At 51.5% G+C, this 15,955-nt stretch overlaps 1 protein-coding gene across 1 annotated transcript in view; it reads left to right on the plus strand.

Annotated features, from left to right (window-relative positions):
• Nucleotides 1-4,285: 4,285 nt before the first annotated feature.
• LOC137545339 (FH2 domain-containing protein 1-like) overlaps nucleotides 4,286-15,955 on the plus strand; it is a 93,772-nt gene continuing 82,102 nt past the window's right edge. Inside the window, exon 1 of the mRNA XM_068266462.1 lies at nucleotides 4,286-6,787. The gene's annotated coding sequence lies outside the window, so the exon portion shown is untranslated. The remainder of the gene's footprint in view (nucleotides 6,788-15,955) is intronic.

A 15,955-nucleotide genomic window follows, 5' to 3' on the forward strand; every position in this document is an offset into this window, starting at 1 on the left:
CAGTAGGTCAGAACCAAAGAACAGGATTCCAGTAGGTCAGGACCTGAGAGTGGGATTCCAGTAGGTCAGGACCCGAGAGCGGGATTCCAGTAGGTCAGGACCCGAGAGCGGGACTCCAGTAGGTCAGGACCTGAGAGTGGTGGGATTCCAGTAGGTCAGGACCCGAGAGCGGGACTCCAGTAGGTCAGGACCTGAGAGTGGGATTCCAGTAGGTCAGGACCAGAGAGCTGGATTCCAGTAGGTCAGGACCTGAGAGCAGGATTCCAGTAGGACAAGATCTGAAAGCAGGATTCCAGTAGGTCAGAACCAAAGAGCAGGATTCCAGTAGGTCAGGACCTGAGAGTGGGATTCCAGTAGGTCAGGACCCGAGAGCGGGACTCCAGTAGGTCAGGACCTGAGAGTGGGATTCCAGTAGGTCAGGACCAGAGAGCGGGATTCCAGTAGGTCAGGACCTGAGAGCAGGATTCCAGTAGGACAAGATCTGAAAGCAGGATTCCAGTAGGTCAGAACCAAAGAGCAGGATTCCAGTAGGTCAGGACCTGAGAGTGGGATTCCAGTAGGTAAGGACCCGAGAGCGGGATTCCAGTAGGTGTCCCAGTATAGGTAGGTAGGCATAGGTAGGTGCCCTAGTATAGGTAGGTAGGTAGGCATAGGTAGGTGTCCCCGTATAGGTAAGTAGGTGCTCCAGTAGTTAGCTAGGCATAGGTAGGTGTCCCAGTATAGGTAGGTAGGCATAGGTAGGTGCCTCAGTAGTTAGCTAGGCATAGGTAGGAGTCCCAGTATAGGTAGGTAGGCATAGGTAGGTGCCCCAGTATAGGTAGATAGGCATAGGTAGGTGCCCCTGTAGTTAGCTAGGCATAGGTAGGAGACCCAGTATAGGTAGGTAGGTGCCCTAGTATCGGTAGGTAGGCATAGGTAGGTGTCCCAGTATAGGTAGGTAGGTGTCACAGTATAGGTAGGTAGGCATAGGTAGGTGCCCTAGTATAGGTAGGTAGGTAGGCATAGGTAGGTGTCCCAGTAGTTAGCTAGGCATAGGTAGGAGTCCCAGTATAGGTAGGTAGGCATAGGTAGGTCCCTCAGTAGTTAGCTAGGCATAGGTAGGAGTCCCAGTATAGGTAGGTAGGCATAGGTAAGTGTCCCAGCATAGGTAGATAGGCATAGGTAGGTGTCCCAGTATAGGTAGATAGGCATAGGTAGGTGCCCCAGTAGTTAGCTAGGCATAGGTAGGTGCCCCAGTAGTTAGCTAGGCATAGGTAGGAGTCCCAGACCAGTATAGGTAGGTAGGCATAGGTAGGAGTCCCAGTATAGGTAGGTAGGCATAGGTAGGAGACCCAGTATAGGAAGGTTGGCATAGGTAGGTGCCCTAATATAGGTAGGTAGGTAGGCATAGGTAGGTGTCCCCGTATAGGTAGATAGGCAAAGGTAGGTGCCCCAGTAGTTAGCTAGGCATAGGTAGGAGTCCAAGACCAGTATAGGTAGGTAGGCATAGGTAGGAGTCCCAGTATAGGTAGGTAGGCATAGGTAGGAGACCCAGTATAGGTAGGTTGGCATAGGTAGGTGCCCTAGTATAGGTAGGTAGGTAGGTAGGCATAGGTAGGTGTCCTAGTATAGGTAGGTAGGTGTCCCCATATAGGTAAGTAGGTGCCCCAGTAGTTAGGTAGGCATAGGTAGGTGTCCCAGTATAGATAGTTAGGCAGGGCCTGGCTGGCACAGTAATAACAATTACCAAGGTCCAGCTGCAACAGATAGGGCTGTATAATGAAGTGTCAGTGATCAACACACACAAAAAAAACACCTCAGGAGAACATTAGCTCTCAAAAGAGCTGTTGTGGGGTGCTATATAAGGAACAACAAATCAGCCAGGAGCAAGCTAACAAGAGCCTAACTAATCTTTCCCTATGAGAGTCTGCCAGGAGTGGCTCCAGGAGATAGTGTAGCCTGATTGGCTACAATGTGCCTGCTGACTGTGATGTAGAGGGTCAAAGTTGACCCTAATGGCGCACTATGGGGGCGAACCGAACTTCTGCAAAAGTTTACCTTCGCTGGCGAACGTGAACTACCGGAAGTTCGCCTGGAACCGATCGGGCCATCTCTATTCATAGTCTAGTCCCTACCATAGTCATATGTCTATATTGTATCTATATTTTAGTCTAAGGCCAACTTAGGGGGAAGCCAATTAACTTATCTGTATGTTTTTGGGATGTGGGAGGAAACCGGAGTGCCCGGAGGAAACCCACACAGACACGAGGAGAACATACAAACTCCTTGCAGATGTTGACCTGGCTGGGGTTGGAACCGGGGACCCAGCGCTGCAAGGCAAGAGCGCTAACCACTACGCCACCATGCTGCCACAGTACAAGTTGCATGTTAACAAGTGTGTTTGGGTCTGTCGTTTTGGAAAAAGTAATCGCGTTTATGCTCAGTGGGTTGTAAAGGGCCCAATGTGTCCCAAGAAAACGTCCCCCTCACACAATTACACCAGCAGCGGTGTGAACAGCGCCACAGAAGAAGCTGGCGCTATCTCGTTATTGAGAGCTCAATGCACAGAGGGAGATACTGGTTACTTGCTTGGCAGTTAGAAAAAAGCTGTTATATCCCACAATGCAATGAGGCTCACAGACAGGAAACTGTCAGCACCATGGTCATGACATCACACTGTGGGAGGGTTTTCACCACAATATCGGCCACTCCTGATCTATGTGAGAAAAGGTGAGGATTTCTCTTGCGAAAGCTGCTGATTGGCAGGTGACAGGTCCTCTTCCATTCTTCTCATGCCTGGAGACCTCACTGCCCTGTGTGATTGGCAGGTGACAGGTCCTCTTCCATTCTTCCCATGTCTGGAGGCCTCACTGCCCTGTGTGATTGGCAGGTGACAGGTCCTCTTCCATTCTTCCCATGTCTGGAGACCTCACTGCCCTGTGTGATTGGCAGGTGAGAGGTCCTCTTCCATTCTTCCCATGTCTGGAGGCCTCACTGCCCTGTGTGATTGGCAGGTGACAGGTCCTCTTCCCATGTCTGGAGGCCTCACTGCCCTGTGTGATTGGCAGGTGACAGGTCCTCTTCCATTCTTCCCATGTCTGGAGGCCTCACTGCCCTGTGTGATTGGCAGGTGACAGGTCCTCTTCCATTCTTCCCATGTCTGGAGGCCTCACTGCCCTGTGTGATTGGCAGGTGACAGGTCCTCTTCCATCCTTCCCATGTCTGGAGACCTCACTGCCCTGTGTGATTGGCAGGTGACAGGTCCTCTTCCATCCTTCCCATGTCTCTGTGTGATTGGCAGGTGACAGTTCCTCTTCCATTCTTCCCATGTCTCTGTGTGATTGGCAGGTGACAGGTCCTCTTCCATCCTTCCCATGTCTGGAGGCCTCACTGCCCTGTGTGATTGGCAGGTGACAGGTCCTCTTCCATCCTTCCCATGTCTGGAGGCCTCACTGCCCTGTGTGATTGGCAGGTGACAGGTCCTCTTCCATTCAGCAGCTTCCCATGTCTGGAGGCCTCACTGCCCTGTGTGATTGGCAGGTGACAGGTCCTCTTCCATTCTTCTCATGTCTGGAGGCCTCACTGCCCTGTGTGATTGTCAGGTGACAGGTCCTCTTCCATTCTTCCCATGTCTGGAGGCCTCACTGCCCTGAGTGATTGTCAGGTGACAGGTCCTCTTCCATTCTTCCCATGTCTGGAGGCCTCACTGCCCTGAGTGATTGGCAGGTGACAGGTCCTCTTCCATTCTTCCCATGTCTGGAGACCTCACTGCCCTGTGTGATTGGCAGGTGACAGGTCCTCTTCCATTCTTCCCATGTCTGGAGGCCTCACTGCCCTGTGTGATTGGCAGGTGACAGGTCCTCTTCCATTCTTCCCATGTCTCTGTGTGATTGGCAGGTGACAGGTCCTCTTCCATTCTTCCCATGTCTCTGTGTGATTGGCAGGTGACAGGTCCTCTTCCATTCTTCCCATGTCTCTGTGTGATTGGCAGGTGACAGGTCCTCTTCCATTCTTCCCATGTCTCTGTGTAATTGGCTGCTGAGCTATTTGTGTTATCAGCTCCTAATAAAGATTCCGGTGACTTCATATAGATATATATATAATGGTAATTGCAGCGATATGGAGCCAGGTTGTTGCAGAACTGGTTCCGCAGTGGTAATTAGCATTAATTCCTATATTATGCTGCAGGATAATGTATGTGAGAGGAGACTGAACTATGACAGGATGAGCAAGTTGTACATAAATATAGATTACACGCTTGGGAAGAGCCTCCCACTGCCAGAGGAGGGAGCGACCAACCCGTCTGACTGTCACACACGCTCCTCTGTGCAGACTGACGCTTCATCCTTCACAGAGATACCTCCAGAGCCTGCCCACTGCCAGAGGAGGGAGCGACCAACCCGTCTGACTGTCACACACTGTCACACATGCTCCTCTGTGCAGACTGACGCTTCATCCTTCACAGAGATACCTCCAGAGCCTGCCTACTGCCACAGGAGAGAGCGACCAACCGGTCTGACTGTCACACACGCTGCTCTCTGCAGACTGACGCTTCATCCTTCACAGAGATACCTCCAGAGCCTGCCTCATCTCACAGATACCTCCAGAGCCTGCCCACTGCCAGAGGAGGGAGCGACCAACCCGTCTGACTGTCACACACTGTCACACATGCTCCTCTGTGCAGACTGACGCTTCATCCTTTACAGAGATACCTCCAGAGCCTGCCTCATCTCACAGATACCTCCAGAGCCTGCCCACTGCCAGAGGAGGGAGCGACCAACCCGTCTGACTGTCACACACTGTCACACATGCTCCTCTGTGCAGACTGACGCTTCATCCTTCACAGAGATACCTCCAGAGCCTGCCTCATCTCACAGATACCTCCAGAGCCTGCCCACTGCCACAGGAGGGAGCGACCAACCGGTCTGACTGTAACACATGCTCTGCTCCTCTCTGCAGACTGACTCGCTACTGATACTGCTTCATCCTTCACAGAGATACCTCCAGAGCCTGCATCACCCCTCACAGATACCTCCAGAGCCTGCATCATCCCTCGCAGATACCTCAAGAGCCTGACTCATCCCTCATAGATACCTCCAGAGCCTGCCTCATCCCTCACAGATACCTCCAGAGCCTGCATCATCCCTTGCAGATACCTCAAGAGCCTGACTCATCCCTCATAGATACCTCCAGAGCCTGCCTCATCCCTCGCAGATACCTCCAGAGACTGCATCATCCCTCACAGATACCTCCAGAGCCTGCATCATCCCTCGCAGATACCTCCAGAGCCTGCATCATCCCTCACAGATACCTCCAGAGCCTGCATCATCCCTCACAGATACCTCAAGAGCCTGACTCATCCTTCATAGATACCTCCAGAGCCTGCCTCATCCCTCACAGATACCTCAAGAGACTGCTTTGTTCCTCACATATACCTCCATAATCTGATGAATTCCCAACAGTTACTTCTACCATCTTTAGATACTTCCATAGACTTCCTTATTCTGAACTGTGATTTCCACAGACTACATCATTCCTTACAGATAGCTTCCAGCAATCCACAATATTCTGAAGACCCTCAGAGAACATCTTCACCCAGTTTCTTCTGCAGGTAGAAAGACTTGGAGAGACTGTCTATGTCCATCCTTCCAGCTGCAGGGAGACAAGGTTGCCATAGAGTCCTCATCTGTTTATTCATCTTTACTCCATGCAGACTGTGAAACATTCCCCATCCTTCCTTTTAGTAAGAGACCTCAGGTGAGGTGGCTCTGGTGGACACTGGAGAGGTCCTGCTTTGATGTGGCCACTGGTGGAGAGGTCCTGAGTTGCTGTGACCACTGGTGGAGAAGTCCTGCGTTGCTGTGACCACTGGTGGAGAGGTTCTGCTTTGCTGTGGCCACTGGTGGAGAGGTCCTGCTTTACTGTGTCCACTGGTGGAGAGGTCCTGCGTTGCTGTGGCCACTGGTGGAGAGGTCCTGCGTTGCTGTGGCCACTGGTGGAGAGGTCCTGCGTTGCTGTGGCCACTGGTGGAGAGGTCCTGCTTTACTGTGACCACTGGTGGAGAGGTCCTGCGTTGCTGTGGCCACTGGTGGAGAGGTCCTGCGTTGCTGTGGCCACTGGTGGAGAGGTCCTGCGTTGCTGTGGCCACTGGTGGAGAGGTCCTGCGTTGCTGTGGCCACTGGTGGAGAGGTCCTGCGTTGCTGTGGCCACTGGTGGAGAGGTCCTGCGTTGCTGTGGCCACTGGTGGAGAGGTCCTGCGTTGCTGTGGCCACTGGTGGAGAGGTCCTGCGTTGCTGTGACCATTGGTGGAGAAGTCCTGCGTTGCTGTGGCCACTGGTGGAGAGGTCCTGCTTTGCGGTGGCCATTGGTGGAGAGGTCCTGCTTTGCGGTGGCCATTGGTGGAGAGGTCCTGCATTGCGGTGGCCATTGGTGGAGAGGTCCTGCATTGCGGTGGCCATTGGTGGAGAGGTCCTGCTTTGCTTCCAGACACGGAAGTGACATTCATGTGTCCTTTGATCAGTGAAATATCAGTCCTTGCGATGAGAGAGCCCAGAAGTGAAGCCCTCCAGGTCTACTGATTGCAGCACACAGACCTAGCCATATAGTCCATTCCAGAGGTTCTAAAAGGAACACCTATAGTCCCATTTCTGGTGGAAGCCATCTTGTCTGCACATAAAGGCTACCATCAGAGATTTTGGCTGGACGGTGACCTGCTTGACCATTTACAATCAGTGAGAAGATCAGTCTGCACTTGGGAGGATCTGTGGCTGTAAAGTACCCGAGATTCCTGGGATGTGACCTTTCATGGGTGAGTACAGTGACCAAAAACCAACTGTGTATCATTGATAAGATAGTTATCTGCAGATGTGTGCCCGGTCCAGTCACCTGTCCAGAAGAGATCTTCATTTTCCTGATTGAGGAGCTTCACCCAATCTGGAGAACACTGGTGACCCCGTGGATCTGACACGGGTGTTACACACACTGGTGACCCCGTGGATCTGATACGGGTGTTACACACATTGGTGACCCCGTGGATCTGACACGGGTGTTACACACATTGGTGGCCCCGTGGATCTGACACGGGTGTTACACACATTGGTGGCCCCATACATCTGACATGGGTGTTACCTGCAGTGATCATTTCACAAAGAATGTGTTATTAGACATGAGTTATATCCTCGCTGACTGCCAAATGACACAATTCTATGTGATTTCACAGAGGAGTTGACCTCCTGTGGTATCTCACCCCATCAGTATCTCCCCCGTGAGTATGTCACCCCGTCAGTTTGTCACCCCGTCAGTATCTCCCCCATCAGTTTGTCACCCCATCAGTATCTCATCCCGTCAGTATCTTCCCCGTCAGTATCTCCCCAGTCAGTTTCTCCCCCGTCAGTATCTCCCCCGTCAGTATCTCCCCCGTCAGTATCTCCCCCGTCAGTATCTCCCCCGTCAGTATCTCCCCAGTCAGTATCTCCCCCGTCAGTATCTCCCCAGTCAGTATCTCCCCCGTCAGTATCTCCCCCGTCAGTATCTCCCCAGTCAGTATCTCCCCAGTCAGTATCTCCCCAGTCAGTATGTCACCCGTCAGTATCTCCCCAGTCAGTATCTCCCCCGTGAGTATGTCACCCCGTCAGTTTGTCACCCCGTCAGTATCTCCCCCATCAGTTTGTCACCCCATCAGTATCTCATCCCGTCAGTATCTTCCCCGTCAGTATCTCCCCAGTCAGTTTCTCCCCCGTCAGTATCTCCCCCGTCAGTATCTCCCCCGTCAGTATCTCCCCCGTCAGTATCTCCCCCGTCAGTATCTCCCCCGTCAGTATCTCCCCCGTCAGTATCTCCCCCGTCAGTATCTCCCCCGTCAGTATCTCCCCAGTCAGTATCTCCCCCGTCAGTATCTCCCCCGTCAGTATCTCCCCCGTCAGTATCTCCCCCGTCAGTATCTCCCCCGTCAGTATCTCCCCCGTCAGTATCTCCCCCGTCAGTATCTCCCCCGTCAGTTTGTCACCCCGTCAGTATCTCATCCCGTCAGTATCTCCCCCGTCAGTATCTCCCCCGTCAGTATCTCCCCCGTCAGTATCTCCCCCGTCAGTATCTCATCCCGTCAGTATCTCCCCCGTCAGTATCTCCCCCGTCAGTATCTCCCCAGTCAGTATCTCCCCAGTCAGTATCTCCCCAGTCAGTATGTCACCCCATCAGTTTGTCACCCCATCAGGCATTTCACCTCCCTCTCGCTCATGCTCCGGATCTATGCATTATTGTTTGCTGATTGAAGCTGCGATTCCGTCATCATTTCTTCTTATATAGAAGTATAAACTGCAAACCCTTCATCTAGGAGAATCTGTATATTGGTGTGCGATAATCCTGAATGTAAGAACCTTTGTGGGTTACTGTCAGAGCGTGCCACTGCCCACCTGCATCAATAATCGTGGGGAATAGTGCTCTGCAACATGAGTGACAACAGGGCTTACGGTGCTTAATTATGTTATGTGGGAGTCATGCTGCCTCATCATGTTTTGTGGGATTGTGCTACCTAACTTCTATTTGGGGGATCATGAGGCTCAATTATGTCATTTAGGGGTCATGGTGCTGAATTGTGTAATCTTACGCTGCCGCTGTGGGGGTCAAGATGCTGAATTATGTTATTTCGGGGCCATGCTGCCTAATTGCTTTTTAGGGGTCATGATACCTACTTCTAATTTGGAGATTATTTTGAGATGATGGTACCTAATGTATTGTGTAGTCATGCTGCTTAATTATGTTATTTGGTGGTAATGATGCAATAAAGCGATATTGAAGGGAGTGGCTTCCATCTTCATTCCTGAGTAGATACAGTCTCCGATGACATTCTCCTTCACATGGGCAGCGGAGGGCATTGCCAGCACTCAGCATTGGCAGGGAGGCAATATCCCATAGAGGCAGATCTGTGCACCACACTCCTGTGTGACACCAGACAGTAAATGCACCACATCCCTGAGAACCAGTTCACACTGTCCAAAAAAATGGTCTGTTTCCAGAACAGATCCCAACTGATGCGAACAGATCCTGTTATCATTAGTAATAAATCAGTCTGTTTGAAATGGATCCATTCGGTCAGCTTCACCAGGTGAGGCTGTGATAATCTGACGGATCCACGGATGTGTTGCATTGACCGATTGCTAACAAAACGGAAGTCGCTGAGGAAAAACTGACGCCCAAATAAAGACTGATCCATTTTATTGTTTTTCTACCGAATCAGTTTTTGATCCTTGCAGTGTGAACAGACCCTTGTTCATGATGGTGGTGGTGGGGGGGTGCTTATGGGGTAGGGGGGGGTGCTTATGGGGTAGGGGGGGGGGGCTTGTGGGGGGGGGGGGTTACAAATGCTGCCATTAAATTGCCCGCATATCGAAGGATGTACTGTGAGGCAGTATCTGTATAAAGATTGTACGGTGTGTGTTAGATTGTAAATTTATTAATATACTCACCCTAGCAATTTTCTCAGGGTTTCCAATCATTTTTATCATAATTGGGGGGGAAATTGAACATATGTGTATACATTGGTCATATTGTTGAAATGTTACAATGATTCAGAAAAATTGACTGCAATTCTTGAATTGAACACATTTTTTTTAAATTGTATGGTGTGTGGCCTTAATGACAGCTAAAGTAAAGTGATCAATCATAAAACTCTAACAAACTGTGCTACTCTGTGAGTTCACGTTTCACACCATTCTATCCATAACTTAAAGAATAATCCAAAACTTAAGGATTTCATTCCAATGTTAAAGAGACACGGAAGCCAAACAAATGATGATAAAATGAATTGGTTGTGTAGTATGGAAAATTACAAGAACATATTTAATATTTTTATTTTCAGTTATAGTGTTTTTTTAGAACATTGCATCATTCTCTAATATTTGCAGTTTACACATTACTCAGAATTCTAAATGATTTTACAGAGCAGGCTAGCCTGTTTACTGGCCCCCACCTTAACTAAGTGCTACAATGAGCTACGAGAAGGCAAACTTCCTCCTAACTCCATGCTATCAGCCCACATCTCTAGGATTCCAAAGGTTGAGCAAGACTGCCACGCTGCTCATCAGTTTCGCCCCATATCTCTCATCAACGTGGACATTAAATTGCTAGGTAAAATCCTAGGCCTACGCCTGAATAGATTCCTTCCAACATTGATTCACCAAGACCAAGTGGGTTTTATATCAGGTAAACAGGCCAAAGACAGCACTAGACGGGCCATCCTCCTATCCCATTACCTGCACTCTCGGATAATTCCGAGTGCTGCTTTATCCTTGGACATCTTCAAGGCCTTCGACACCCTCTCCTGGCAATACCTAAAACACACTTTGAGCAGACTGGACCCTCACTTTATAAACTGGATTGGCGGGTTATACTCTTCACCTACAGCATCAGTATGGTACTTTGGCCATAGCTCACAGCCCTTTATCATAAAGCGAGGAACACGACAGGGCTGCCTCCTCTCCCCCCTTCTTTTTATCTTAGCCTTGGAGCCTTTCGCGTGCTTTCTACGCGATATTAAGGGGGCTGAGAGGGCAGGCATCTCATAAATTGCTAATGTTCACTGATGATACTTTGCTATTTCTCACACATCCCCGTATTCCCATTCCCAAATGCTCTTAAAGCTTTTACATATTTTGCTCAAGTTTCTGGCTTAAGTATCAATATGACCAAATCCAAGGCCATGGGACTATCCCTATCCCCATGTGTCTCTTCCCAACTCCAGGTATCTAACTCCTTCACATGGGTCCAGTCCCTACCTTATCTAGGAATTACACTAACCCCTAATTACGCCTCTCTTTTTGCTGCTAATTACCCTCAATGATTAAAATCTCTATCTACACTAACCGACAGGTGGTCCTCGCTTCCACTCTCTTGGTTAGGTAGAATTAATTCAATAAAGATGTCCTTCCTTCCCAAACTCCTTTACTATTTCCGCACTCTCCCCGTTAAAGTCCCCAACCATTACCTCTGCATTTTTCAGAATAGGATACAATCTTTTATCTGGGGCCATAAACACCACAGGGTCAATAGATCAACCCTCTTCACCCACAAATTGGATGGTGGTCTTGGAGTACCTCAAATTTGCTCCTACTGCCGAGCAGCCATGATAACCCAGCTGACTAGGCTTTTTCAAATCCAAGATACCCCCCGTGGGTCTTCCTTGAAATGCCAGACAGCTTCCCTTTACTCCCGAGCACTTTACTTTGGTTACCTCAGAAGACAAGGCCCTCCACCCTTAGCCCCCCTATGCTCCATAGCCTCCAGGTCTGGGATTCAATATGGTACTCGGCCAAATTATCGTCCACTTATCTTCCTCTCTTACCACTTAGATTAATAACCCCCTTTTTACCCCAGGATATGAGGACCCTGTAGCTTTCCACTGGTGGGTAGATAACGGCTTTACTAGGGTAACTCACTTTCTCTCCCCTAGAGGGGTCTGTTCCTGGCCTTCCGTGCAGGAAAACTCACAGGTACCGCCCAGGGAATATTTCTGCTGCCTACAAATAAGACACTGGATACAATCCCTAATCCAGTCACCAGACTCTCCTTATAACACTACACCATATGAAAATATCTGCCTTCATAGACCTACCTCCAGAGGATTCATTTCCACGATCTACGCCTTCCTCACTCGCCCAGAACATCCCTTACCCATGCTTACACGTCCAGATGGGAGGCAGACCTCCCAGGCACAAAGGATAGGGAGGACTGGCTCAATATCTGGGATAGAATCTCTCACTGCTCATCTAACCTGCATACCATAGAGGCAGCTTACAAAGTCATGACTCGCTGGTACCTAGTCCCCTCCAGAATAAATAAAGTATACCCTTCAGCTAACCCTTCTTGCTTCCGAGGCTGCAGATCACCCGGTGACATGCTACATATTTGGTGGACCTGCCCCTCCCCCCCCCCCACACACACACACACACTCACCAGATTTTGGTGTCAGGTTTATAGAATCCTCTTGACTCTTTTTCATACACATATTCCTAGAGATCCCTGGCAAGCCCTTCTACATGCAAAACTAGAGTCCCTGACCTTCTCCCAAAACAAATTCACCTCCTTTATCTTCTCAGCAGCCACGATGATGATTGCCAGAAATTGGAAGAAACCCTCTGTCAACATTACTGAAGTGAAATCTAGAGTTAACTCCTTCATGATTAACGAGAAACTGACTAGCATCCTGAGAGATACCCATAATAAATGTAAAAAGATTTGGGAGCCCTGGATCCAACTTGAGCATCCATCTTTGGAGAATTCCTTTAGAACGAGGTTATGAGTCGGGACCGCCCTTCCCACGTTCCTTTCTTCTCCTTTTTATTCTTCTCTTTCTTCTTTCTCTCTCTTTCTCCACTTGATGGGCTTGATTCAGTAAACGGTGCTAACCCAGTTAGCACACCTAAAGACTTTGGGCGTGATAACTAGGGGGCTGACTGGGTTAGCACCGTTTACTAAATTCACATCGCGCTTAAAGTCCCACACTGAAAACTTTGCGTGCGCACAGCGCGGTGTGCACGAAATGTCGCATCGCGGTGCGACGAAAACGGTGCACCCGATGCGCCCATAAGGTCGCATTGGGTTCGACTTTAATGTCACATGGTGCGACGTTAAGGTCGCACCCAATGCGCACCCAATGGGTATAGTCCTCTGGGGCACACTTTCAGCAAACTGTGGATGACCTCTCCTTAATTGTACCTTGTTTTAAGTGTTTTATTTAGTGTAGCTTACCTCTTTGCCGTCTTTCAACGACATCCGGTAACTGTTCAATGTTACGTTGTCCCCCTTTTCTGTGGACTTTGTTAAGCTCCTGTATACAGCTTTGTTATACCTTTTAAAATGAAAAACTCAATAAAAAATGTTGAAACACAAAGAGTAGGCCAGCAAACTATTGACCTGTCCTCTGGAGAAAGAAAGAAAATAGAGTGACTGACAGTTGAGATAACAAGCTTCAGAAGACAGAGCTCTCTGCGACTTTGAAAGTCAATGGCTTTTTTACATAGCTAACTGGAGTTTCTTAACACTTCGTGTACTGGAAACAATATTAGACTAATGCCTCTACTGCTAATGCTTTATTTCTTAGCTGTACTACACATACAAATCATTATATCATTTAATGAAAGCAAGGAGAAAAGCTTTACTCCTTTTACATTTTACAGGAGATTATCTCCTGGGAGAAAGCGTAGGAGAAAAAGCTATAAGGGCCCATGTGCTCAATCTCTGTGCCACACATCAGGGCCACCCTACTCACTCTAGACTCTTAGCAGACACAGCCGATTGGCTGTCTTACTAGCATGAGTGGCGTGTGATGGCCTTTATCCACACCGTCCACCCTCTGGACCACTGCCTGGTGCCAGACCTCACCCCATGGCCCTTGTCCCCTCTCTGCTGCCTGGTGCCAGACCTCACCCCATGGTCCTTGTCCCCTCTCTAATGCCAGACCTTACCCCATGGCCTTTGTCCCCTCTCTGGTGCCAGACCTCACCCCATGGTCCTTGTCCCCTCTCTGCTGCCTGGTGCCAGACCTCACCCCATGGCCCTTGTCCCCTCTCTGCTGCCTGGTGCCAGACCTCACCCCATGGCCCTTGTCCCCTCTCTGCTGCCTGGTGCCAGACCTCACCCCATGGCCCTTGTCCCCTCTCTGCTGCCTGCTATCAGACCTCACCCCATGGCCCTTGTCCCCTCTCTGCTGCTTGGTGCCAGACCTCACCCCATGGCCCTTGTCCCCTCTCTGCTGCCTGGTGCCAGACCTCACCCCATGGCCCTTGTCCCCTCTCTGCTGCCTGGTGCCAGACCTCACCCCATGGCCCTTGTCCCCTCTCTGCTGCCTGCTATCAGACCTCACCCCATGGCCCTTGTCCCCTCTCTGCTGCTTGGTGCCAGACCTCACCCCATGGTCCTTGTCCCCTCTCTGGTGTCTCACCTCACCCTATCCTCTGCATGGTGCCAGACCTCACCCCATGGCCCTTGTCCCCTCTCTGCTGCCTGGTGCCAGACCTCACCCCATGGCCCTTGTCCCCTCTCTGCTGCCTGGTGCCAGACCTCACCCCATGGCCCTTGTCCCCTCTCTGCTGCCTGCTATCAGACCTCACCCCATGGCCCTTGTCCCCTCTCTGCTGCTTGGTGCCAGACCTCACCCCATGGTCCTTGTCCCCTCTCTGGTGTCTCACCTCACCCTATCCTCTGCATGGTGCCAGACCTCACCCCATGGCCCTTGTCCCCTCTCTGCTGCCTGGTGCCAGACCTCACCCCATGGTCCTTGTCCCCTCTCTGGTGCCTGGTGCCAGACCTCACCCCATGGTCCTTGTCCCCTCTCTGGTGCCTGCTATCAGACCTCACCCCATGGCCCTTGTCCCCTCTCTGCTGCCTGGTGCCAGACCTCACCCCATGGCCCTTGTCCCCTCTCTGCTGCCTGGTGCCAGACCTCACCCCATGGTCCCTATCCCTGCCTAGTACCAGACCTCACCCCATGGTCCCTATCCCTGCCTAGTACCAGACCTCACCCCATGGCCCTTGTCCCCTCTCTGCCGCCTGTTGCCAGACCTCACCCCATGGTCCCTATCCCTGCCTAGTACCAGACCTCACCCCATGGTCCCTATCCCTGCCTGGTACCAGACCTCACCCCATGGTCCCTATCCCTGCCTGGTACCAGACCTCACGCCATGGTCCCTATCCCTGCCTGGTACCAGACCTCACCCCATGGTCCCTATCCCTGCCTGGTACCAGACCTCACCCCATGGTCCCTATCCCTGCCTGGTACCAGACCTCACGCCATGGTTTCTATCCCTTCCTGGTACCAGACCTCACGCCATGGTCCCTATGCCCATCCACTGCCTGCTGCCAGACCTCACCCCATGGTCCCTATCCCTGCCTAGTACCAGACCTCACCCCATGGTCCCTATCCCTGCCTGGTACCAGACCTCACCCCATGGTCCCTATCCCTGCCTGGTACCAGACCTCACCCCATGGTCCCTATCCCTGCCTGGTACCAGACCTCACGCCATGGTTTCTATCCCTGCCTGGTACCAGACCTCACCCGTGGTCCCTATGCCCATCCACTGCCTGCTGCCAGACCTCACCCCATGGTCCCTATCCCTGCCTGGTACCAGACCTCACCCCATGGTCCCTATCCCTGCCTGGTACCAGACCTCACGCCATGGTCCCTATCCCTGCCTGGTACCAGACCTCACCCCATGGTCCCTATCCCTGCCTGGTACCAGACCTCACCCCATGGTCCCTATCCCTGCCTGGTACCAGACCTCACCCCATGGTCCCTATCCCTGCCTGGTACCAGACCTCACCCCATGGTCCCTATCCCTGCCTAGTACCAGACCTCACCCCATGGTCCCTATCCCTGCCTGGTACCAGACCTCACGCCATGGTTTCTATCCCTTCCTGGTACCAGACCTCACCCGTGGTCCCTATGCCCATCCACTGCCTGCTGCCAGACCTCACGCCATGGTCCCTATGCCCATCCACTGCCTGCTGCCAGACCTCACGCCATGGTCCCTATGCCCATCCACTGCCTGCTGCCAGACCTCACGCCATGGTCCCTATGCCCATCCACTGCCTGCTGCCAGACCTCACGCCATGGTCCCTATGCCCATCCACTGCCTGCTGCCAGACCTCACCCGTGGTCCCTATGCCCATCCACTGCCTGCTGCCAGACCTCACCCGTGGTCCCTATCCCCTCTCTGCTGCCAGACCTCACCCGTGGTCCCTATGCCCATCCACTGCCTGCTGCCAGACCTCACCCGTGGTCCCTATCCCCTCTCTGCTGCCAGACATTTGCCATGTCCAGTGGAGAGCAATGTGGGCACCGTGCATTTGTGTATAGTTCACGGCCACCTGCGTTGCTCAGGAAACTGCAGTGTGTCAGTTCAGTCTCGGTTGCTAGGGGAGGGTGCTCAGGAAACTGCAGTGTGTCAGTTCAGTCTCGGTTGCTAGGGGAGGTGCTCAGGAA

This window comes from Hyperolius riggenbachi, chromosome 2 (genome assembly GCF_040937935.1).
Source record: "Hyperolius riggenbachi isolate aHypRig1 chromosome 2, aHypRig1.pri, whole genome shotgun sequence".
Lineage (NCBI taxonomy): Eukaryota > Metazoa > Chordata > Amphibia > Anura > Hyperoliidae > Hyperolius > Hyperolius riggenbachi.